Genomic DNA, 25,610 nt, shown 5'->3' with positions numbered 1-25,610 from the left:
AAATTCCTCATATAAATCCTAGTAAAGTTCTTCTGTGTTCATAAGAATCCCATGATTTATATTATGAACAATAAACTCTTTGACATTCACCCCCTCCTAACCTGCACATCCTCCGACATGTGCCATTTCACAAGATTACACGTTTAAAGAGGATCTTCTTCTCACATATCTTCATCTTCATTCTCTAAGTCTTCTTCTTCCTGCTTGTCTTCAAGTAGATGGCTCATATCCAAGTCATCAAGCTCATAAGTTGAAGATTCTCTCCGTTTGAAGAGCTTGATACGTTTACCGGCTTTTGGTACTTTTACCATGGTTCCATCCATTTCAGCTAAAGCATAAGTAGCATTATCATGTACTACTTTCACTACATATGGAAAAAGCTTCTTGATCTGCAAATTCTTGAATTATGTCAAACATATCCAATGTACATACTTGAATGGACCGATTTTCAGCTTGATTTTCTACATGAATAGCTGCATATATTTCAGCCAATGTATCACTATAAATTAGCCCATAAAATAGTCCTGAAATTTCTTCATCTTTAGGCAAAACATCAATTTGCTTCAGTTCTTGTTCCACATGACATAAATGCTTTCTTTCAGTCCTATTCATGGCTGAAAACTGTTTATAACAGCCCACACTGTTGGGCATAAAAACCTGCAAGTCAGCTTTTGGCATTGCCCCCTTTATATGTGGTGGTAATTTTTAATGACATGAAGCACTATCATAGCATCCACTTATAGCAGTGCTACCCGAAAACCTTTAAATTCTCGGGCATTAGGAGGAATAGGATGATCTCTCAATTGATCTCTATTCCGGTGATGATTTACACATACAGTCAAAAATTGGACAGCTTTGTCATTATCCTTCTTATCCGAGCATATGATGAACCATCATCAAGGGCCTTTGTCTCTAAACGAGACTCAGAAATAAAAGGTTTTCCAAGAATGATAGGATAGCTACAGGAATCTTGAACAAAGAAATGAAATTCATATTTTACATTACCAATAGTAACTTGTACATAAGGCATGCTGCATAAAGATCTCCAGAGGAGTTATTGGCTGCTTTCATGCGCCATCCTGGGTCCACATCAATGGGCCATCCACCATTCTCGTAGAGACTTCTTGACATGACATTAATTTTTGAGCCATGGTCTATAAGGGCAATGCATGGAGTCTCTTTTTCTCCAATCTTAACAACGGTTTCGGTGGTCGCCCTTGCCCAATGGGTACAGGAGTAGTGACTACTAGGAATAAAGTGAGCATCACTTTCTTCTTGCATGTTGTGAAGATGAGCTTCTTTCTTATGCATGGGTTGCACTTTGGATTGAGAATACCCCACCATAACATTTTCTGCAATAGCTTCTTCAATTTCTGCTTCATAGATGTCTTCATCTTTGGCTTCTATGGCTGCAATTAATTCTTTGATTGCCTCCAATCGAATCCCTTGAGTTTTCAACTTCTCTTCATCCTGCAAAAACATATGAAGTGCTTGCAAAAAAGCATGCACAGATTCTTTAGTTTCCTCACCAACATATTGTCTTTTTCGTTTAATTACATCAATTATTACATCATGAAATCCTCATTTTGCAATTCTGAGAATTTCACCTAATGTAAATTCAATTCTACTTCCAAGAATCCTTTCTTCTATGATCTACTTAAGGTCCGTTGCAGTCTCTATGTCAGACTGCAACTTGTACCTGGGATGTTTGCTTTTTCTTTTTCCTTCTGTCTTCTTTGCTTGAGGGACATCTCCCATTTCAAGCTCTGGTGGCGGTGGATTTTCACCAGTCTTCTGCTGATCTGGTTTACTTCTTGTCATGCGTTTAGTTGGCCCCGAAGAAGAGGGACCGGCAACATCTTCATCTCTTCTTCTCTTTTCTTCTATCATAGCTTCATGATTATTAATTTCAGCTAACCGAGCAAAAGCTGAAAATGAATCAACTGGATCGGTCCATCCGGTTCTTCCTCGGATGCATTGACTGGCAGTAGTTAAATCATCTTTGGTTGCCTTGCCTTGCTCCATGCGATCTAAGGCTTGCAACCACACTTTAGATTTTGCATCAGTTTTACATGTTTTAACAATTTTATTAGTTGGCTCAATTTGTAGCCCATAGGTTGCTACATCAACAACTGCATAGGCTGTTCTTGTTGCCAAATCCTCTAGTTTTTTCTTCATGCCACCGTTACCAAAATTTGGCTCAAGAGGAAGCCCAGTTTCAGTTGCATGAATTTTTCGATCCTTCCAAAAGACTAATTTTTGCACTTCAGCTTCAGGGAATGCACTGCACTCCCTCTTATCATGTTGTAGGCTATCACACCAGATACAACGTCTTTTGAGGCCTTCTCGTATGGGTCTTTGGGCAGTTGACCGTCCCCTTTCTTCCACTTTCACATCAAGTCTTTCCACCTTGGAATTAATCTATATTAGATTAAGATAGAGATCTCGCATGCTCTTAATTAGCTCGTCCATGACATCCTTCTTTGGAGATGGAACAACAGGATTTCTTGGTTGCTCGGCCATAGAGACAGGAGGTCGAGAAACATGAACATGCTCCTTCATGGATTCAGTTGATGCAGAGGTAGATCCCCATCTTAGGCGCAACCGCTCTCTTCGAGCAATCATATTAACTGCTTTAGTGACATCACTCCAAGCAGTCTTCAATCCCGTCTCAAAATCAGGATCTTCAAGTCGATCAGTTAGCTTCTCTTGAAGGAAAGGATATGTAGCCTTTAGAAATAATTCAATCTTCTGGCTTTCCATACCTTGCTGATCGTCAGGATCTAGTTGAGCAAATTTGCTTTCAAATTTGCGATGAAGAGCAGTGGGCGGTTAGAACCTTATTGGGCCTTTCGACCCATTCAGTGAAAACTTTCTTCATCATAAGGCCAGAATCTTCAAGAAAAAAATCTTCTCGAAGAGCCTTCTTGAATGTGGACCATCCCGCATCTTTTTGAAAAAGACCATGAATTCGGTCCTGGAGGCCATGCACGGCCAAACGGGCAAAATATTGGCTCCAGGCATGATGAGGAACTCCGAAGAAGACCATCTTGTCAGTATAGAGGTGGATAAAAGAGAACACATTTTGCCCATTAAATTGCTTGAGCTCTTGCCCAACTACTTCCAAAGCTTTAATGGCGGTGGCATCATTCCGCTCTTCTTCTTGTCTCCATTGTTGTTGCAATTGCAATTACTGCTGAAATTGCAATTGTTGTTGTTGGCTTTCATGCATCAGACGAACCAACTGTTGCAAGGCGATTCTCCCGTTGTACTTCTTCTTCCGTAGCGGACCTTCACGTCGGGTTCACCACTGTCGTCGTGTTGGGGGTTGAAGGTCTACCATCGGGGTTTAGAGCAGAAGAAGAGTATGGGATTTAAGGTTTGGAGAAGGGGAAAAGAATGGGGTTTGACAAGATTCAGGTTTTAGAAATGACTTAGTTGAAGAAGAAGATATCAAGCTTTTTCTGTGTTTTTAGCATACATGAATGGAATGAATGACTTTGTCTTGATCACATCAAATGCATTTGGGAAAAATAAGCCATTACATAAGAAATAAACTTAGATTTAATCCAAATGTAGATACCAAATGCAAGCTCAAATGGTTTTTATTTCATGTACATGGACGGATTTCAACTCCAAGAAACAAGTATTTGGATGGTAGACTCAAGTACATTCAAGACATAGATCAATAGCTCATGAAATGCATTGATTGAGCATAAATTTAACTTCAACCCTATTTTAAAATAGAAAATTCCAGTCCATAATCAAGCTCAAAAAGTGTACATAAACTCAAGAATGAGCTCCTCTAATCATTCATGAGTAAAGCCCTGATGTTAAAATGTCAATTTCTTCTATTACAACCACATGGATCACTTGTTTGCTCATCAAAATAAACAAGAACAGTGGGCTGCCCTGTTTACGACTGGTTTTTTCAGCCCATACACCTTCAAAATCCTCCCCCTTTGCTTGCCCCAAAGTTACTCAAGTACTTGGGTACAAGACGGGCTTCATAGACTATCATACCATTCATTTTCGTCATACCAAATGGATGGGTAAGAGGAGCTCTCACCTTTCTTGTTTATATCTCCTTCTTCAGCTCCAGTTTGCCTTCAGTTTGCATGCTTTGGAGCATGCACCATAGCTCACAGTTCTTCTCCAGTTGCTACAGGCATGCAGACCCACTTTTTGTGCCAAAAAATGCGGGTTGCATCCTGCTCAGCTCCCACTTAACTTTTTGACCTACTTAGGTCACTTACAGGTCACATTATTTCAGGTCCCTCATGAAGCTAGTGGACTTTTGGCATTTTTCTTGAGTTCTAACTATATTTTCTACTTGAATCAATGTGGTTTAGCTTGCAGACTATCAATTACTTCCAGCTGATCAAGTTGTAAGTTCCCATAGACTTAATTTTTTATCAATATACATGGTACAACTGAAAATTGTATGCCAAATGCAAAATAACTTATGTAACTAAGTGATATCTAAGTTGGTTGTTGGGTAACAATGATTGAGTTATGTATGCAAATTCCTCATATAAATCCTAGTAAAGTTCTTCTGTGTTCATAAGAATCCCATGATTTATATTATGAACAATAAACTCTTTGACAACGTAATGAGGTGTTAGACATGCTATCATGTCAGAATGCAGTTTTGACGCGAATAGGGCATGGCCACATGATAAAAAAGAAAAAAAAAACTTGAAAACGTAATTGGATATTAATAACAAAAAATCAAAACGTCGGAATGGAATGCAACAAAAAGAAAAAAAAATGTTCAAGTTGACAAATTGGATAGGACTATCAAGTTGAAACATGGTTTTGATGACAATTGCAGTGGTTCGTATGGAAAAAATGATAAAACACACCCAAAAATCTGAAAAAAAAATAATTCCAAACAATCCGTGAGTTGGAACATGAGGCAACAAAAAGAAAAAATGTTGGAGGATGATTCGCTAAGGCGATCTCATTAGAATACGATTTTGGTGGAAGAAAGGTGCACTCACATGGAAAAAAGAGCAAAAATGCATAAGAAAACACAATTAAAAAATTAATAACAAAAAATTAGCAGGTCATTCAAGAGATGTGAGGCTCATGAATATGAGGTACAAAAGCTGAATAAAGGTATTACTCATGCTAGTGATAAAGAGGAGGGTGAGGATGAAACTAAGATGAATGATGAGGACTCTGAACTTGTAGAAGCATGATAGTTTGGCACATGCTGAAGGATGTGCAAGTTTGGAGGGGGTGGATATCATGCAATTTTATATCCATACTATGAAGACAAATGAGATCCAATAACTTTATCGATTTAGGCTTTTATACACAAGATACGACAAAAGAAGTCGTAGGAGATCTAGAGATACTGCTAAGTGTAGACTCAATGGTTTAATCACAAGTAATGAGATTAAACTCAAGAGGAGAAGAAAAAGTCAAATAAGTTTGTGACTATAAGTAAGAAGGTGTGTGACCCTAAATTGCCAAGGTGTGTAGTAGATCCAAGGTAGCCTTGTTGATCTGTGCATCAAGGAGCGCGTACTTTATGAATTTCCATAACCTCTCAATGAGATTAGTGGTGTCTACATTGCCATGGGAAACATCCAACCAAACTTGGGCCACCTTCTTCGCCAAATGCAAGCATGCCCACACCATCCATTGGTCACATGTCGCACCATGTTTGGGAGAGAGGAATAATAACACACCAATTGCTCTACTAGTACCAGTGAGGTAACGGGCTTCGCAGAGAAGGCCTAAGAGCTGAAGTATCTGCAAGAATATCAAGGGCATCCAAGGGGACTAATAGCTTGAGGCTATTCAAATAGAATGCCTTTCCAATGAGAAAATAGTATGTTCACATGGAAAAAAATGCAAAAATTACACAAAAATAAACCCACAAATATGCAAAAATAAATAACGACCAATCCGTGCATTGAAAAGATGGGCTATAAAAAGAAAAAGTGTATGAAAAAAGGGGAAGATAAGGGATATGATATCAAACTATAGCTCCAATGCGAAAAAGGTACGTTCGAATGAAAACACATCAGATTCGCGTAAAATTCTTCAAAAAGTAATATCTCAGGAACCGTTGCTCAGAACTCAGGGCTGAAAAGAAAAATGGCTAATTCAAAGGGACAATCAAGACTATAGGGCAAGATTGCAATTTTGATGAATGTAGAATGTGTTCACATGGAGGATAATCCAAATGATAAAACAACTGAAAGGGAAAGAACACAATATTAATGAGTTTGGGAATCTCCCAATTTCCATTTTTTTAATACTAAAAAGGTGGCACCCGGATAACATGCCCATAAGTCTCTCAAAACCATATGATGTGACTTATCATTGGAAAGCACTTGAAAAATGGAATCTATTGAGCTATGGAGCACTCAATTTAGAGTTATAGTGTTCAAGTTATGACAAATCTAGAGATTTGACCACATGTCCCAAACTTATGGGAAATTCCCATATTCCCCAATATGGTGTTAAAGAGAAAGACTGCAAGAACGAGATAAAATAGACCGTGTGGGGGAGGAAGGGACCTCAACAGGGCATAAAGAAAATAGGAGATCGTATAAGAATCAATGAACATGGTGTTATGCAACCAAGATACATAGGAGCGCTTCCCCACACTTAAGACATGAGAAAATTAATTTGATGAATCAACAAGGACCTAACACTTGAACATGACCCATACCCATATGTGCCCACAATTAAGACATGATATACACATAAATGAACATAAGATGTAGGATTAAAAAACACTTGGCACATTCAGTTGGTTGATGTAGATCGTCGTCGATACATGTTGGGGAGTTGAAGTTTCCACCATAGGAGATACCAAGGTTGGCCACAACACAATTCTAGCATGGCAGGGGCCATGCTACATCACCCAAGGAGGTAGTGTTGTAGATGAAAACCTGATCAACTGCGTCGATGGGTGGCAAAGAATACAACGCTCAATCTTGACAATCACTCATAGAAGGATGATAGATCAGGCGCTCACCTCATAGCTCACATCACTCAAGAAGAATGATTGAAACCTGCATCTCATACTTGGTTTAGAAATTGACAAGAGGGATGGTTCAAAAGAAGTATTGCAATGTGCACAATTGATGGTGCATCAGTGCATCCCAATCCATTTGGCATATGTGCAAGAAGGAAGGCCAAGGAGCCTTGCAGTGCAGTGTACTGAACATAGTAATATACATGTAGTGATGGTGGAGACCCATCCCATGTGTGGATAAGAAAATGAAAACGTACCTATTGATGTCAATTATTGTAATGTCCCTCAATCCTCACCTCTCAGGTGTGATGAAAGGGAAATCAATCATACTCAGTCCCCCCATATGCCTGACGCTCTGTTGATAGATACAGGAGGGTAACCGAGTTCCTCACACCCATTAATGTAATCCTCACTACCACTTGTGTGAAGGTTGTATGCCTTGTGTGCAATTAATGGTGCAGCAATGCATCTCACCCTGTGTCTGTATGTGCAAGAAGAAAGGCTAGGGAGCCTTGTAGTGTCGTGCACATGAATTGATTGTGCATTACGCATTGAGAGACCCAGCTCGTACATGCAATACTCCATTCATACATCTCATCTTTCTTTTAGATTCAAAGGGCAAAGACTGGTCACTCACCCCACCCTCTATCTCATACTTGTATGATAAATACAAAGGGAAATCCCTAATACTCACATCCCCATTTGGTTAGGATGAAAGCTCATGTCACTTGAGGGATTGTCGATGAAGATTGGCTTCATCTGGTTGATGATGTCAACTTGTATCGGTTGATGAAGAGGTGTACCCATGGAGGTAGCCAACAGATTTGGAACTTTGAGTGTATTTGAGAGATGTCACTTGTTGTAGGAGTTAGATGCACTAATGAAGTTGCAAGATACAACGCATCAAGGGAGGCGGCTTCGAAACTACATCTTGGGAGATTAATTGAGGAATCAACTGAGTTGGATTGTGGGGTATTACCACCTTTTTTTAAGACATCTTCTCTTCCAAGGGTGTTTGCCACCTTTTCATGAAATGAGGCACCTATTATAACATGGAATTTATTATAGTTTTGGATTTTTTTCTATTTTTTTATTTTTTTCCTCCTTCCGAGTGTATTTCATTCTTTTCTCGAAGAATAGGTTGCCATGACAGGGAGTGAAGTCCTTTTCTCCCATGATCTCTCTCTCTCTATATATATGTGTGTGTGTGTGTGCGTGTGTGTGTGTGTGTGTGTGTGTGTGTGTGTGTGTGTGTGTGTGTGTGTGTGTGTGTGTGTGTGTATAATTCCAAGAGGAAAATGATAGAAATACTATGTATTAGAACCATCCTCGCCACCTTTGCTGGATTAGATGAGAAAGGAGCAAAGTAGGAGTGGGACGTGTTTGTGAGGGGCTAGAAGAATGAGTCCACCTCATCAGGATGAGAATGATGGATATCAATAGCAGCATAAGAAGGAAGAAGGAGCGACCTCTCAGAAGGAGAGAAACTATCAACTATGGTCGTTAGGATCCCTAGGGGAGGGAAGTACTTCTTTAGTTGATAGCCATTAATTAGAAAGGGATAATCAAAAGCATTGACGGCCTACACTTGCACAGAGCCGTTAGGGTTGACAACAAGTACCTTATAGGGGCCCATCCAACACTATTGTAGTTTTCCTAGGAACTTGCCAAATCTGGAGTCATAAGCTAAGATTAGGTCACCTTCTTTAAATTCCTTATACTTAATGAAGCTATCGTGATAAGCCTTCCATTGAGCCTGGGTAACTTCCATACACTATAGGGCCATCATGTGAGTGTCGTCCAGACATTCCAAGTATAAAAGATGATGCTGTAGTGACTCATCATCACCTAGGCATTATTGGATAACCACTCATAGAGAAGGCACCTCTAACTCAATAGGGAAGACTGCTTCTGTGCCGTACATTAGCTAGAAAGATGTTTATCTTATAGCAACTTTATAAGAGGTTTTGTATGCCTAGAGGGCCTTTGTGAGTCAATCGTCCCAATCATAGCGATGTGCAACAATCATCCTGGTCAAGTTTGAAGAAAGAATACGATTGGTAACTTTGACTTCACCATTGGCTCTGGGATATTAGCTCTTCCATAATATTGTTTAGAAAGTGAGTACCTCTACCACTTACTAGCTCTATGGGACTTCCAAAATCGGTGATAATGTTCTCGTACATGAACAAGACCACACTGTTGCCATCATCCTGCTTCAAAGCTTTGGCTTCACACCACTTAGTCCATAGTCTATATACAGACCAAAATGTATATGTTTTGCTTCCTTGTGGTTGGCAGATCGATGGGGCTAACGAAGTCAATGCACCACTTCTTGAACGGTTTTAGGGAAAGGATTGGATGTAGTAGCATGGCACTAGTTTTGGTAGGCTTTCCCATCCATTGACAAGCATCACAACGTTTATAGTAGTCGTACGTATCTTTTGTAATGTAGGCCACTAGTATCCTACGAGCAAAGCCTTCCTGGCTATTGCTTCTCCTGTAAAGTGTCCGCCACCCATCACAAGGCTCGTCTCATGAGACATGCTTTTAGAACTATCCCGATCTCATCTCGTGCAACACATCTGCGCAACACTTCATCCTTGCCTCCCTTGTACAGAGTGCTATCTAATAGGGTGTAGGGGGTTGATTCCAATAGAAGCTTCTGCTTCTCATGGCTGGAGATACCAAAAGGATACTATTGAGAAGCCAAGAGGTTGGCTATATTTACATACTACGGGGTTACAGTTTCAACCATGAAGAGTGAAGCATCAAGGAGGTCTAGGTCATTCCCTCCCTCTTCATTACTCTGAGGGGATACACGACAAATGATTAGTTAGGACATTGGAGTGACCAGGCTTGGTAACCACTTCAAAGTTGAACTCTTAGAATAGAAGGAGCCATCTCATCATTATCCCCTTCACATTAGCTGCTTTGTTCATCAAGAAGGACAATGCCTGATGGTCCACATAGAATTTGAAGTGCATCGACAATAGGTACTGTCATAATTTCTCCAAGGAAAACACCATAGCAAGGCATTCAAGCTCCGTCACTGTGTAGTTTCTTTCTTGATTAGTTACCTTTCAACTTGCATATAGTAAATGGATTGGTCTAACTTCAAGGAGCCTTTTTGACATAAGACTACACCTAACTCTTTGATAAATGCATTAATGTGCATATGGAATTCCTTCGTCCAATCAAGAGGTTGTAAGATGGATGCTTCAATTAGACATTGCTTTAGAGTGTAGAATGCTTCATCACAATCAATAGTCCACTTAAAATTTGTATCTTTCCTCAAGAGCTTATGCAAGGGGGCTACCTTTGTGGCAAAGTGCGCAATGAATAGTTTGTAATAGCCCACATGACCAAGAAATCTCCTCAACTGTTTGAGGTTGGTTGGCACTATTAGTGCTACAATCTTCTCAATCTTGGTAGGGTCTGTTGCTATCCATTAGGGGAGTTTTGAGGTCTCAAAAATGCCCTGTAAGAGATCCTAGAGAGAGAAAATAATTTACGAAATAAAATCATTTTATAGAATTTTTAAAAGGTTTATATTTTGGTAAGTTAAAATATCAAAATTCGTTAATAAGTCATTGTCGTGATATTCTCGTGGTCACAAGATCTTACCTCTCCTCATTAAAGTGAAAAGTAATATTCAATTTGAATTTTGGTGGATACTCGATTGCCCCCCTCCATCGTTTCTCCATCGTTTCTCTCTTCTTTTTTTCTTCTCCTTAGTAGTCTCTTCTTTGTTTTCGTTCTTGCTTCTAATCATATCCTTAGCTATGGATCAATCACCCAATGATCTCTGTAACTCAGCTATGGATCAATCATCTAATGATCTCTGTAGCTCTCATAAAAGACCTCTCTATCATCTTCATATTGAGTTGGACAGTGAGTATGAACCAATAAGAAAGAGAATAAAATCTATCATGGTTACAAAGTCTATGAAACATATACTCAGGTTTGAAGGAAAGAAGAATATTGATCTTTGGTTAGATGGAAAGCTATATCCCAAAGATCCTAGCAGAAATAGCACTCCTCCTTTCTATAGTAGCTCGTCATTAATGAGGTTTATTGGTGATGGCTACAATGGATTTTTAGGTTATACACTTAATCTTGTTGTAGAAAAGGATATCCTTGGACTAGAGAATCATCTTTTGATGAAACACAATATAGAGTTGTTGCAGAAGCTAGAGGATTGTCAACAAAAAATTCATTCATTGGAAAAGCGTATCAAAGCTTATCAACGAAAGCAAACTTTATTAGGCCTTCGAAATCGACAAAGAGCTCTTAAAAATATTGAGAATCTCAAACGAGGAGGAGGAGGCTGTGGTAAAAGAATCCAAGCAGCAAGGTATATTCTTTTTCACTTGAAAAATCTTAAATATGGCTTTATTTAAACTACTTGCATTGATTTGTGATGTTAATTTTGCTTAGATCTCTTCTACAACCAAATGCAAGTGAAAGAGATTCTTTAAAAGCAGCTCAGTTTTATTATCATCTTCTTCCTTCAATAGTTTCAAAGGATATTTTGGAGAAGAAGAAATATAAAAAGGCAAAGGAACAATGCTTGGAGTCATTTGTAAAGGATCATTCTTTGGATTCTGAGTTAGTACAGAAGACACTAGATAGTATTGGTATTAGTCGAGATGCTTATATGCAACTTTTCCAGCTTTTACAATCAAATATGAAGCAAGGACAGGTACGCAATTGCATACTTTCGAAGCCATTTGTGGTTAGGACTATCAGACAGAGAGTTAATAACTAAGTGATGGAGATTCTAGGTGAGCCTTTTCATATCAAGGCTAGCTTCAAGGGCAAGAAAAAGGAGGTTACATTCAATGAATTTAACAATATTTTCCTTGACTTGCCCACCCTACAATGCTTAATGATCAAATTTTATGACTTGTCAGTAGCAGAGGCACAGGGAGTGGCTAGATTTGTGATTAAACTTGATGAAAGTGAGATTCTGAAATGTAAAAAATTGGAGAGAATCTCTATCACCTTGATGAATAGAGCACTTTCGTCAGGTCATTGCAATCACTCAACATCATTTAGTGTTCAATCTGAATATAACATCTGGTGGCTAGGAGCATTTGAGGTAGATACTGAGAATTTTGATATACTATATTGGGTTTTTCATCAAACATCAATACCTAATGTTATTCAAAGGCAACAAGCAGGAGAAGAGATATTTGTTGAAGGATTTGGGAACTACAGGATTGAGTGGCACATAGCTGGTGACCTAAAGACACTCAAATGTATGTATAATGTATCAAAGGGAGCTAACTCAAGATCTCCTTGCTTATACTGCATATCACCAGCTGTAGAGTTAAACTCAAGCAATTGGGATAGAGCTCCCTTTAGGCACAATAAGAATCCAAAATTTAAACTAATCTTGGACATTCCTTTGGCGAATGCCCATATTTGTACACTTCATGCACTTTGCAGGATAATTGAAAAGCTTGTTCATCTCTATATAGGATTTGCATGGAATTTGAAGCCATTATCAACTAGAACAGATGCTATAACAAAGGTTGAAAAAGTTCTCTCTGCAATTGGTTTGCATGGTGGCAATGTTGTTATTGAACCAGATCTTCAAAAGTCTAAGGATGGTAATTGTGTCCCAAAAAAACCATCTATTGGTGGAGTGAAGGCTAGAAGGTTTCTAGGCTTTCATGGGAGACTTGGCAAGATAAACTCGAGAAATGGTGGCTCAACTATTAAATTTAATCAGTGGAAATCCCTACATAATGCAGTTAAGGATCACACTGATAATGGACAAGCTCGAAATAGAAAAGCTAAAGTTTGGAAAACACTAGACAAAGTGTTTTTTATTGTGATAAGACTGAATGGAATGATGATGATCTCAAAGACTTTAAAAACCAATTGAATCTTTTCAAAAAGGCAATGACAGAAGCTTGGGGTGATCAACACTTTACTCACTATATGGTAAGAAGTTTGTATATGTTTATTTCTTCATTGTCGAACTCATATAATGTTTTTTAATAACTTTCTTTATTTGTTGACTATGCAACATATTCTATACAACCATGCTCCATACTTTATTAAACAATATGGATCTCTATCTATCTGGTCAACCCAAGGTATGGAAAAATCACATTATCAAGCAAGAACAAAATATTTCAAACACACAAGACATGGAGGTGAAAGACACAAAGCCAACAGTTTATTGGAGGTCTTTCAATGGTTCTATCGACAAATTTGGCATAAATTCAAGCTTAAAGATACAACCACATCAAGCAATACATCATCTTTAACAAGGACTATACAAATTGTTACCCAAAGAAGAAATGATAGATATTTAAATTCTTGCGCAAAGCAAAGATTTACAGAATGGTTACAAACCAAACAAAGAGTTGGGAAAAGATGGGTTTCAAGAAACCCTTAATCTTTGGCATCTTCTAGTCTGATTGTGCTGCAGAAGAGTCCTTAGTTTCAAGCACCTCAACAGGGCCTTTAGAGGAGTCCTTGGTTTCAGGTAGCTTGACAGGGCCTCTAGAGGAATCTTTTGTTTCATTCCACTCAATAAGACCTCTGTATTTCAAAAACTCTTGTTTCTGATAGCCTGGAAGAAGCTTCAAATTCTTACTATCTCCTACATAAGAGAGCAAATAGGAGCCAAGAACTCCAAAATATCCAGCTCTAGATCCACTGTATCCAGGCATGAAGCCAAAAACTCTTATGGCTTCTTCCTTCTCCACCAAAATGATCTTGTCCAAACCTCTGCTAAAAACTTGAGATCCAATTACCTTTGAGATAGCTCTCAAAGCCATCATTGGTAGACTTGGAGAGCTTGACAATCTACTATGATATATTACAATTGTTTGATTGTTTAAGTTTCCAATATAATGGCCAAGGCTTTGATTTTTTCCAAGCTTCATTGGCCTAGAGCCCTTGGCCCTTCCAAGAAACTTGTCCAAATCTTCAATCTCAATCTACATAACAAACCACAACAGTACAAGATATAAGATATTTATCTATAATGCATAATACAGTCTAACATAAACTCAATGGGTAACTTCGAATTATATTTCATACCTTAGGGTGTTCGTCTTCTTCAAGAAGACTATCATCATAAAGATTTATTGAACTCTTGGGCTTCTCATCTGATGGAGACTTCAATCTCTCTTCATACCCTACATCATCAATATGAAGTTTCTTCTGGACCTGCAAGAACTCTTCTTCTGTAGGTAGCCCCCCCTTTTCGTATTCTATGATCTGATTAATACATGTATGTAAGGCTATAGAGCTATCTTGGAAATTCTCGCCCTCAACATCAAGACTTGCTAGTGGTTCTTGTTCATAATCTGTAAAATTCATGTCATTTTTGCCCCAACCTGCAAGGATTGCTAAGCAATAATCTTCTCTAAGATCAAAAAGATGTTGAATATCGTTTAGCAACACATATCTCTTCTTGTTGATAAGATAAGTGGGAAATGTTGGAACACATGCAAGAGGACCTTCTTCATCAACCTGTGCACTTGGCTCGATCTCCTTTTCTTCCACCATTGTGATACTGTCACTCTTGAATAAACCTACATCAAAACCTTGGACAAGTTGATTCTCAACATCTTCTTGGAACATCTCCTCCTTCTCTTCGACCTCCTTATCCATACTTGCAATATCCTCTAGCTTTCTCTGTTGGTCTATATCTGGAGAAGAATTTTCCATGTACTGAAGATACACAATAAATCCAATGTCCTTGTGGATCAGAAGGCATTGGTGTTGGTACCTGTGGAAAGGGCAACATGTTTCTTTCTTTCTGAATTCCTCATCAATGAGGTTGAACCTGCCTAGCAAAGTTGACCTAGATGTACTGGTGGCTCCCATGACATCACTATAATGAACAAATCCATTGACTTCCAAACCTTGCACATGTCTATCATAAAAATATCTGTACTCCTTAAGTTTATCTTCAAGATCCTCCAATAACTCCTTCAAATCAAAAGGAACATTGAAATTTTCCCTGATATAGACAAACTTGGAAGAATTTCCAGTGGTGTGTAAGAAATCAAAGAGCCTATCATCAGATGTCTCAATTATCTCCTCCTCATCCATTCCTTCCAGAGATAGCTTTCTCTTTGTCATCTTGACCAGGAAAATATTTATCCTTGAAAAAAAAGTAGAATAGAAACAATATCCAATAAAACAAGATGGAACCATGGAAAGAGGCCCAAAAATTGCATTTTCCAAGACAAAAAAATCAAAAAAGGAGAAATTTTTTTAGTTGACCAGTGAAACGCGAAAATTAAAGTGTCCAAGGCAAATGCCTATGAAGAAATCGCGTTTCACCAGACACTACCTTAAAGGAAAAAATTATTTCAATATCTCGCCGGTGAAACGCGATACTTAGCAAAATATCACTAACAGGGACATTGTTTCGTATTTCACTGGTCAAAAGATGCAAATCAAGAAGAGAAACATGAACTATAAATTAATTCTATGGAAACACAGAAATTTATGATAAAATCCTTTCTGGAAAAGCTATGCTGCTTTTAAAAGATACAAAGCACATAACATCTGTAATTATTCAAGTGTTATTAAAAATTCTTTCTATATTAATCAAATTTATTTTGTTAAAATACTTGTAATAAAAAAAATTTGTTACCTATCAAAGATTGTTGAATTGCTCTCCACACAGGAAGCAAGGACCTTGAAGGGAAATCGAGACGAAATTTCGGTAGAAAAGAAGACAATGTCGGAGAAATGGCTTTGAAATGCTTTTATATTGACCGTTAAGCATGTGGTGATAGTTCTAACGAAAAAGTTTGTGTAATAATTGAAAAATACGTGCACACGTGTCTCACTTAACACACCGTATCAAACTCTTCAGAAGACGTGCGCACTCTCTTTTTTCGAAAATATGTCACACGTGTGTTACATAACACTTTTTCAAGTTAAAAAAAATTTCTGATAAGCGAGAATATGTCACACATGTGTTATTAACGCTTTGCCAAGAACGTTGAGTCCATGCAAATTCACCGCCTTCGCCTTTCATCGTATTTTTAGCAAGTAGAAAACATTGCTACTCCGCCTTTACCTTTGGTGTTTCTTCCAATCTCCAAGCATTTCACTGCTTTCCCAACAAAGGAAACCTTTGATTATATTGTTGTCATTAGGCTGAGATTGTGAAGAACAAGCTAAAAAGAAGGTATGGTTTCTGCATCTTGCTTTTCAATAACAGGCTCCATTCAATGCATTCTTTTGATACTTTTCCTTAATCCTTTATGTTATTATGAGCTTATCACCACTACAAAAGAATTTTTTCCACAGTGGGAGCATTCCTTAATGTTGTGGAGATTTAAGGAAATCTTCAAACTTTTTTCCTAATTCTGTGGATATTTTATGTAATTTTAAAAGCTTTCCTTAGATCAAAGGTCTTTTTTCTTAGTTTTGTCGATTTTTATGCTATTCATGAGTTGTCCGGTGAAACACGAAAATAAGGTGCTTCAAGGAGGTCTCTTGGCTTAAATTCGCGTTTCACTAGACACAATGGACAACAAGTCCGGTGAAACACGAAAAGAAGCAGCTACAAGGAGGCGCCTTGCTTGACACTCGCGTTTCACTAGACACGCTCGAGAAAAATTCAGCTGAAACGCGAAAACGACATGCAGCATGGATACCTCTTGTCTGGGACTCGCGTTTCGCTGGACATGCTGGAGAAGAAGTAACATGTCTTTTTTTGGCAGATGGCTAGGACTAAGGCAACAGCAAGAAAGGAGAAGATTGATCCTAGGGATTTAGCATCAAAGATTCATCAGTCTTCAAAGCCTCAGAAGCTCTCTAGAAAGTCAAAGCCAAAGGGAAACTTTTCTCAAAATGTCAAGTGCCTAAGGGAGATTAGGAAGGCAGTAAAGGCTCTTGACAATGCAATTCCAAAGTTGTCTTTTCAGAGGCTTGTCAGGGAAATTTGTGACAAATATAGTTTGGATAGTTTTAGATGGACAAGAACAGCTCTTAATTGTATACAAGAAGCCACAGAGGATTTTTTAGTTGAGTTTTTTCAAGATGCCTATATTTGTGCTGCTCATGCTCATAGGCTCACACTCATGGACAAGGACATGGTAATTCTTAGGAGGCTAAGATATAGATTTTCAAAGGTCCTTGAGCCAATTCTCCTCACTAATGTGAAGACATTTAATATCCTTAATGTGCTCCCAGCTAGGAAAAAGAAAGATGATTCTGGTCTCAGGGTTGAGGATGTCACCCATGAGAAGGATACAAGGCAACATGAAAAAGAGGAGAAAGCTAAAGGGGAACATGCAGATAAATGGAGAGAGTATAGGAGGCAAAGGGTTGAAGAAAGGGAAACAGAGCAACTAGAGTCCTTTGAAAATGAGCTAGCCACCCTTCTTGAAGCAGCTAATCCAAAAGGATTCAGTGTGTTTTGTTTCTTACCTAGTGACTTAGGCAAAAGAACTGAGGTTATCTCCTTTGATGCTGCATGTGTTCAGATTCTTAAGGATAAAAGAAGAGAAGTAAATGACAGTATTATTCTTGTTGGCCTAAGGTATGTCCATCCATGATTACTTATACTTTTTGATATTTTTTTAAACAATAAGATTTTTATTGTTTATACTCACTATTTCTATGCCTTTTCTAGGTGTATAATGCATGAGTTTCCTTTGGATATACAACAAAAAATCGAGGTTCTTGATCCATCTATCTCATTCTTTATGAGGAACGAGCTTGATACAAGTTTTATTGAGCACTGGCTCAATTTGATTGACTTCGATACTTTGGAGCTCCTTATAATTCCATATAATGAAAAGTAAGTGATTCAATATTCTATTAGAGTTTTTGAGATTTTATCCTACTAATTTGTTGAGATATGATTGCTTTTAGTTCTCATTGGAGCTTGATTGCAATAGACCTTGTGGATAAGCAATGCTTTTTAATCAACTCTATGAAAGAAAGCCATGGAAATGCTAAATTGTAAGTTATATTATCCAAGGGCTCCTTGATATTTCAATTCTTTTTTTTGTAAGTACTCTAAATTTCAACATATTTTATATACAGAGGTGCCAAAAGATTAATTGAAGAGCTAGAGAAAAGACCCACTATGCCGTCTGATTTGCTTGCAACAATGCAATATAGACAAGTTGCGGTAAGTTATTCATTAAAATAATTGAAACATGAGTTTATTCTATGAACTACCATTCGTCCTCTTTATTGTTTTACTTTGTGTTGGTGGTTGCAGTGTCCCCATCAGGATGATAGCCATTCTTATGGCTGGAGGGTGATTGCAAATGCTAGAAGAATGATTAACTTTGTTTATCTTAATGATGATAAACATGTAAAGGTAATATGAAAGATGCTAAACTTTAAGATAGATATTAATTGCAAATAGTCCATTGATGATAAAAATATAGTCTATTGTAAGAACAATAATGAACTAAAACTCTTTTTTCTATAAATGTGTGACAATTTTCAAAGGATTGCTATACATCTGAGCATGTTTGGTACGTCAGAGCAAAGCTCTTGAAGTATATAATGGTCAATTGTATACAACCAACAACAGAGATTGGTGGGGATTTGCACCATGAAGGAGATGTGGTGCCTATAACCACGGAAGGCAAAGCCACAGCTTCAGCACCTTCTATACCCAAGACATCAAAGAAAGGCAAAAGGACTCCTAGAAAGGATAGTTCTCCAAAAAAAAAAAGCTTTGCCATATCGCCTTGTAAGCCTTCATATATAGAAATTTGCCCTTCAGCCCTTGTATATCTCATAGAGATTGCAGATAGACATCTGCTACAAAATTTGTACATATATTTTATATTGATAGTAAAGATATCTTTTCTTGAATGTCCTTGCACTGTATATTATTTTCTCTCCTTTTCGATATCTGCAAAAAATAAATTACAAATGTTTGTTAGTTAGAAAGTGAGATCTTGATATACATCTAAGTAGATATAATATGATGTGAAAACTTACTCGTTTCTTGTCAAGTTGGAATACAAAGGAGCATGGTAGTTCAATGTCTTCATTTTGTAAATCCATCCTCACTTGATGTAGCGTACATGATTTTCTGATCTTTAAGATTGCAATAATATCCTCGTTGAACCAAATATCAAGATCCACTATAGGATCCTTGCTGAAATCATTAAGATTCTGGTCTAAAGCAACTAGACTACTACCAACAAAATGCCATCGACTATAGTAAAAGCTAAGGATAAAATTTTGAGTAGCAATCATATATTTACAAGCTATAGAGTCGATCTATCTTACATATAATTTTTCCTTTTGTCATTGTATCCCATCCTTCATCAACAAATTGTATGATATGATTATATGTTAGTCTCTTCACTGAAAGCATGGTTTTTGTTATTCTTATCTTCATATTAGAGAAGAAATCAATAAATATATTAATAGGCATAAATAAAGTAACTTTGCTTAGCCTACTTGAGATATTAGATTTTAGTGCTTTCTGGATCTCAGAAAATATCTTACATCTATAGCCCTCACTAGTAGCTGGACTTGGCAAAGGCCACTCAAAGCTTGAAAAATCTAGCAAAGGAAGGAGTTTTACTGATCCCCATTGGCAACGCTGCATAGGAATAGCATAAGAATGGTCATAAAAGAATATTCCATTCTCTGCAAGCTCTATCTTCTTTCTTCCTCTATACATTTCTTCTCCAATTGAACCATGTATAACATCAATAACATCAATAATAGATTCCACTGGTTGCCATTCCTCAAGATTAGAGGGATAGACATCTACAAGACAAACAAATATTATAATGGAAAAACCTAAACCATGTTTAATAAAGGAAAAAATTTAAGAATCAAATTCTTACAATTTGGTATGCATTGGAAGCTTTGAAGATCCAGGTTTCAAACACAGCTCTCTATGCATGAACACGTGTTGCACTAGACCCTCTTTGATGCTATTCTTATTTGCTCCAAGCTTAAAATCTCAGATTCTGCCCTTCTAAGCAGAGATAAACAAGCTCTCATGTCTTTGCCTTTTTCCACGTTTTGCTTGTTGCATGGTGATCCAACTACCTTTGCTAATGATAGTAGAAATCCATCTTCCATCAATTTGGAATGAGTTAAACACTGATATGGATGTGATTTGGGAGCTTGGACGCCTTGTTGAAGGTAAAATTTCTGTATCCATGGTAGAAGAGAGAGATACATGCAGAGAGAGAGAGAGAGAGAGAGAGAGAGAGAGAGAGAGAGAGAGAGAGAGAGAGAGAGAGAGAGAGAGAGAGAGAGAGAGAGAGAGAGAGAGAGAGAGAGAGAGAGAGAGAGAGAGAGAGAGAGAGAGAGAGAGAGAGAGAGAGAGGACTAGGCTACCATAACGGAGGGAAAAACAATAGAGGAATAAAAGAAAGGAGGGAAAAAACTGAGCGCCATGCTTTTCACCAATTTGAATTTCGATTACATCAGTCATTATCATTAATCTAGAAACATCATTAAATAAAAGTAACCGAGACTCTATGCCATTAATGCAAAAGATGTCATAATCACGAATATAAGAGACTAAAAATACATAATAAAAATACAAATTCGTAATATTAGTATATTTATATATTTTTATAAAATGATTTTTTAAAATTTTTTAAATAGAAGTTCAGTTACGGAGGCTTTGCTCTTATTGGTCTAGAGCACTCTCTCTCCACATCCTAAAAGGCATTTTGGAGACCTCAAAACTCCCCTAATGCCCTTGTCCAGAGACAATGTGTCCAAGAAGAACTCTTAAATAGAGTCCAAAAGATGCATTTGTCAGGGTTGAGAGAAATCCCATACTCTTGACATCAATCAAAGCACTACTCCATGTGTCCCTAATGCTAATGGATGAGGCTATAGATACAAAAGTCATCTAGGCATACCTCAATGAAATCATATAGGTGATTTTGGAATGCCACTATCGTCACTCTTTGAAAGATAGTAGGGGCATTATATAGCCCAAATAACATCACTCTGTAAGCATAGATTTTTCATTCTATTGTGAAGGTTGTTTTGGATTGATATTATTTTGCTATTTGGACTTGGTTATACCCATGAAATCCATCCAAGAGGAAATAGAGTTCATGTCCAGCTTCTATGTCCAACAATTGGTCTGTGAAAGGAATAGAGAAATGATTATTTTTTGTCATGGAATTCAACTTGCAAAAGTCCACACATATTTATAGTTTTTCATTATTCTTGGATATTACCATGATGGGCAAAACCCATTCACTATTGGCCATTGGGTAGATAAATTCAACATCAAGGAGCTTCAATAATTTTTACCACGGTCAAGTAATTTGGATTCATAAGCCTTTGCCTTTGCCTCACACGTTTGGCATCAAGTTTGAGGTCAATGTGATGCTAACACATTGTGGGATTAATCCCCTTTAAATCTTTATATGACTATGTAAATACATCCAAGTTCTCCTTCAATAGGTCATGCAAGACCGACAACTCCTCTTCTGGAAGACTGGTTCCCATCTTTAGGTGATGTTCAACACCATCAACATTCACAAAAGTTAATTTCTTTTTACCTTGCAATTCGCGGATGAAGTCTCACACAGATTGCTTTTGGGTATTCCAACTCCTTTAAGGGAGTGGCCTCCTCGTCTAATGCTTCATTGGAACTAACTGAGGATTGGGCTTGCTCCTGGAATTCTAAAATGGTATCATGTCTATTTTAGATTTTATGGGAGGATTACTTATCTCTTGACTCAAGGACTCATCTTTTGAGGATGCCTCCAAGAACCTCACACAATAGGAACCTCCGAAGTTTTGCTTGGGTTGCGGGACTGGCAGTTGTTGGTAAGGTGCATCATCTCATCATCCTTTCTTCATTGAGAAGGGTAGATTAGGGCAACAAAGCCACTACTAAAGAAAGGCTTATTTAGCTTAATCCATTTTTTATGGAGGTTTTGTGTATGATGCGATTCATTAACTAGTCCAAAGGCTACCATTCTCATTTCATCATCCATGGGATCTTCAGCTTCTGTAGCCTGTGAGACTTCACACTCATTTGTATCCTCTTTATGGATAGATTCTTCCAATTCACTTTCATAATCTTCTTATGTACTATTATCATCGTCCTCTTCAAACTCTATCTCTACTTCAATAGAGGCTTTTAGTAAGAGAAGAACAAATTCTCTGTGTTGTCTTTTGCCTCTGCTTCTACATCTAGCTTTGCTCCTATGTCTATCTATCTTTGCTTCTGTCTCTAGCTCCACTATGGCCATGTAACAAGGAGAAAAATACATCCATACCTCTATCTCACTATTAGAGGTGATTTCAGAAGTCACTCATGGTTCAAGCAACATGTATTCACCCATCGACATAGACTTTGCTTCTTTTGGGAGTTGGTTTACAGTGTCCACTATCAGGGAATGTGCCTCTCTTTTCTAAGGAAAGATCTATTTGACAACTTCTTTATCTAATGATGTGCCATATGTTACTTGTTGGAGGATTCTGTTATGACTTCAATAGAGGTGGATTTGTTACCTTTTTGTGAGCCATACAACTTTAGCACCACTTTATTGAGTCCTTTGCCTAGGGTTAGGGTTTCCTTGAACCAATCCATCTATGTTCTTGCTTAAAAAAGCCACGGTCTTCCTAGAAGCACATGGTATGAGGTCCCATAGGAGTTTGGTTTTACCACCAGATAGGTTAGCCAGTAGTCTCTCCCTACTAGGATGGTCTAGATCCTTCGTTGTCACATCCGTCATTATGTTCATTGACAAGCCTCCATCATGCAATGCATCTACTATAAAACATTCTTCAATGCACACACTGATCTCTGGGGTGCAAGGATCTAGGAAGGCATTAGCCACATCCACTTCTTTCATAGGTTCTGGGGCTTTATTGGACTTGGGGGGGTAGTTGTAGGAGCAATCCTTAGGCCTCGTCTTCTTGTCAATATACTTTTGAATTTCTTTCAACAGCTCAAGGATAGCATCATCAACTTCAAAATGTTAGGAGGTCTTTGACTAAGTTATACTTTTAAATAGGATCCACGAGCTTCTCCAATCGACTAAGGAATGGGGAAACATCCACTTTTATCTTTCCTCTTTCTTCTAGAAGTGGCCACATCTGCACTTCTTCTATCATTGGGGGTACTTATGTATCCTCTATCTCTTGGACCTTTGGTCCTATCTCTATAACTGTATTTGTATCCTTTTATAGTACTGGACTACTCTGTATTGTACCATTTTGTCCTGTACTATTCTATTTTTACTTTGGCAAATTGAACTTCACCGTTTTGGCAGAGGGCACACTTTCTTTTGGAATTGTGGGTTCTCTTTTCTTGGCACGTGTTATTGTGACAACTTCCAATTCCACCAAGTTGGAGGCAAGTTTTTGGGTTTTCTATCGGTTATCTTAGTAGTATTGTCTTTCACAGGAATCAAACTGGGACAATCTTTTATAGTGTGGCCTTCTCCTTTGCATTGTCTGCATAAGGGTTTGTAGTCCATGGACCTTCTAGGGTTTGGACAATTTAGTGAGATATGTCCATTTTCTCCCCATCTGTAACACTCCACTTTGATCTCTGGCCATTCAAGATTGTCGTTCTCTATAACTTTGAGAGGGAAACCTCCTTAGGTTGAAATTAGGACCGAAATCTCTAGGCTTTGGTCTGATATCTTGGGTGGTCATCTTGGATTCCAACAAGTTGAATCTTGCTTCTTCATCTTTTTTCCTTCTTTTATGCATCTTCTTTAGAGAGTAGATATCTTCTGTATGGTTCTTCCTTAAATAGTAGAATAGAAGGCCCTAATAATAGTTGGTTTTCAGATACATTCAATGGCTAAATTTCTTGCTTGATGGCACTTTCCACACCATGTATTAGATTGCATCACATCTCTTCCACCTCTTGCAAGACTAGATATACTAATGGCATTCACATTTAGTGTCTGCAACTGTTCTATAATCACATCCATAAGCTCTTTCTTGATGTTTGCAACTAATTAGACACATAGTCCTTCAAATTTTCTCCTCCTAGAGTACTCGTAGTAGGATTTTGGAAAGCCTTCGTAATCATTATTGCATAGACTGGTCGGGTTGGTCTAGAAGGTCCTCTATTTTGATTCTAATTCAGAGCTCCTGTTGAGACTGGTGGTTGTTGGTTCCAGTTGGTAGGGTTCCATTGTTGTTGGGTCACTATTGGGGGGCTTGTTTGAGGCCACTGTTATTGTGGTTGAACCATCATTTGAGGTACTACTATCTGTGGCCACTATAGATTTGGTGTAGTATACTGCGACCCTATTTGCTTTTGAAGGTAGGGGTAGGGAACAGGTCCTGATGTACAAAGGTAGAAAGAAGACAGAGCTCGCAGAGAATGTATTATTCTTCTATGACCATTCTTATATTGTCCCTATGCAGTGTAGCCAATTGGGAATCAATATCCCCCCTTCCTTTGCTGATTTTTCAAGCTTTGAGTGGCCTTTTCCAAGTCCAACTGCTAGTGAGGGCTATAGATGTAAAATATTTTCTGAGATATAGAGAGCATTAAAACCTAGTATCTCAAGTAAGCTAAGCAAAGCTACTTTGTTCATGCTTATTAATATATTTGTTGACTTATTTTCTAATTCTGAGATAAGAAGATCAAAGGCCATGCTTTTAGTGAAGAGACTAACATATGATCATGTTATACAATTTGTTGATGACGGATGGGACAATAGGATAGAATGAAAAATTATATGTAATATAGATCAATACTCTATAGCTTGTAAATATATGATTGCTACTCAAAATTTCATCATTAGCTTTTATTATAGTAGATGGAATTATGTTGGTGGTTGTTTGGTTGCTTTATACCAAACTCTTGATCATTTTAGCAAAGATCCTATAGTGAATCTTGACGTTTGGTATAATGAGGACATTATTGCAATCTTAAAGGTTAGATCATCATGTATGCTACATTAAGTGAGGATGGATTTATAGAATGAAGATATTGAACTACCATACTCATTTGTGTTTCAACTTAATAACAAACGAGTAAGTTTTTATATCATATTATATCCACTTAGGTGTATATCTGATTTCACTTCCTGATTAATAAACATTTGTAGCACATATTTTTAACAGATATCAATGAGGAGAGAGAAGAATATAAAATTCAAGGATATTGAAGAAAATATCTCTTTACTATCAATATAAAATACATGTACAAATTTTTTGGTAAATTTTTGTCAGCCATCTCCATGACTTATACACAAGGGTTTACAATCAATGAGGCAAAGTTACTTTTTTTGAGAACTTTTCTTAGGAGAAGGGACATCCTTTCTAGGAGTCCTTTTGCCTATCTTTGATGCTTTGGTTGCCTTGGGTGTTGAAAGCATAGTTTCACCTGTTGTAGTTACATGCACCTCCTCTCCTTCAATGTCCAAGTCCCCCACTATTGTCCATTCTTGTCGGTTGTATACAATTGACCATTATGTACTTCATGAGCTTTGCTCTTATATACCAAACATACTCACTTGTATAGCAATCCCTTGTAAACTGCCATACATTTGTAAGAAAAGATTTTTAGTTCATTGTTATTTTTTACAATGGACCAAACATACTCACTTGTATAGAAATCCCTTGTAAACTGCCATACATTTGTAAGAAAAGATTTTTAGTTCATTGTTAT

The 25,610-nt window shown here is 37.7% G+C and overlaps 1 pseudogene; it reads left to right on the top strand.

The window, feature by feature from the left end:
• The first annotated feature begins 11,423 nt into the window (after positions 1 to 11,423).
• LOC148035791 (uncharacterized) overlaps positions 11,424 to 25,610 on the top strand; it is a 48,164-nt pseudogene continuing 33,977 nt past the window's right edge.

The sequence above is a fragment of the Lygodium microphyllum genome, chromosome 5, assembly GCF_053477565.2.
Source record: "Lygodium microphyllum isolate KBCC chromosome 5, Lygodium_microphyllum_v1.1.10, whole genome shotgun sequence".
Lineage (NCBI taxonomy): Eukaryota > Viridiplantae > Streptophyta > Polypodiopsida > Schizaeales > Lygodiaceae > Lygodium > Lygodium microphyllum.
The sequence above is the reverse complement of the archived record's forward strand: the minus strand, read 5'-3'. Positions and strand labels throughout refer to the sequence as shown.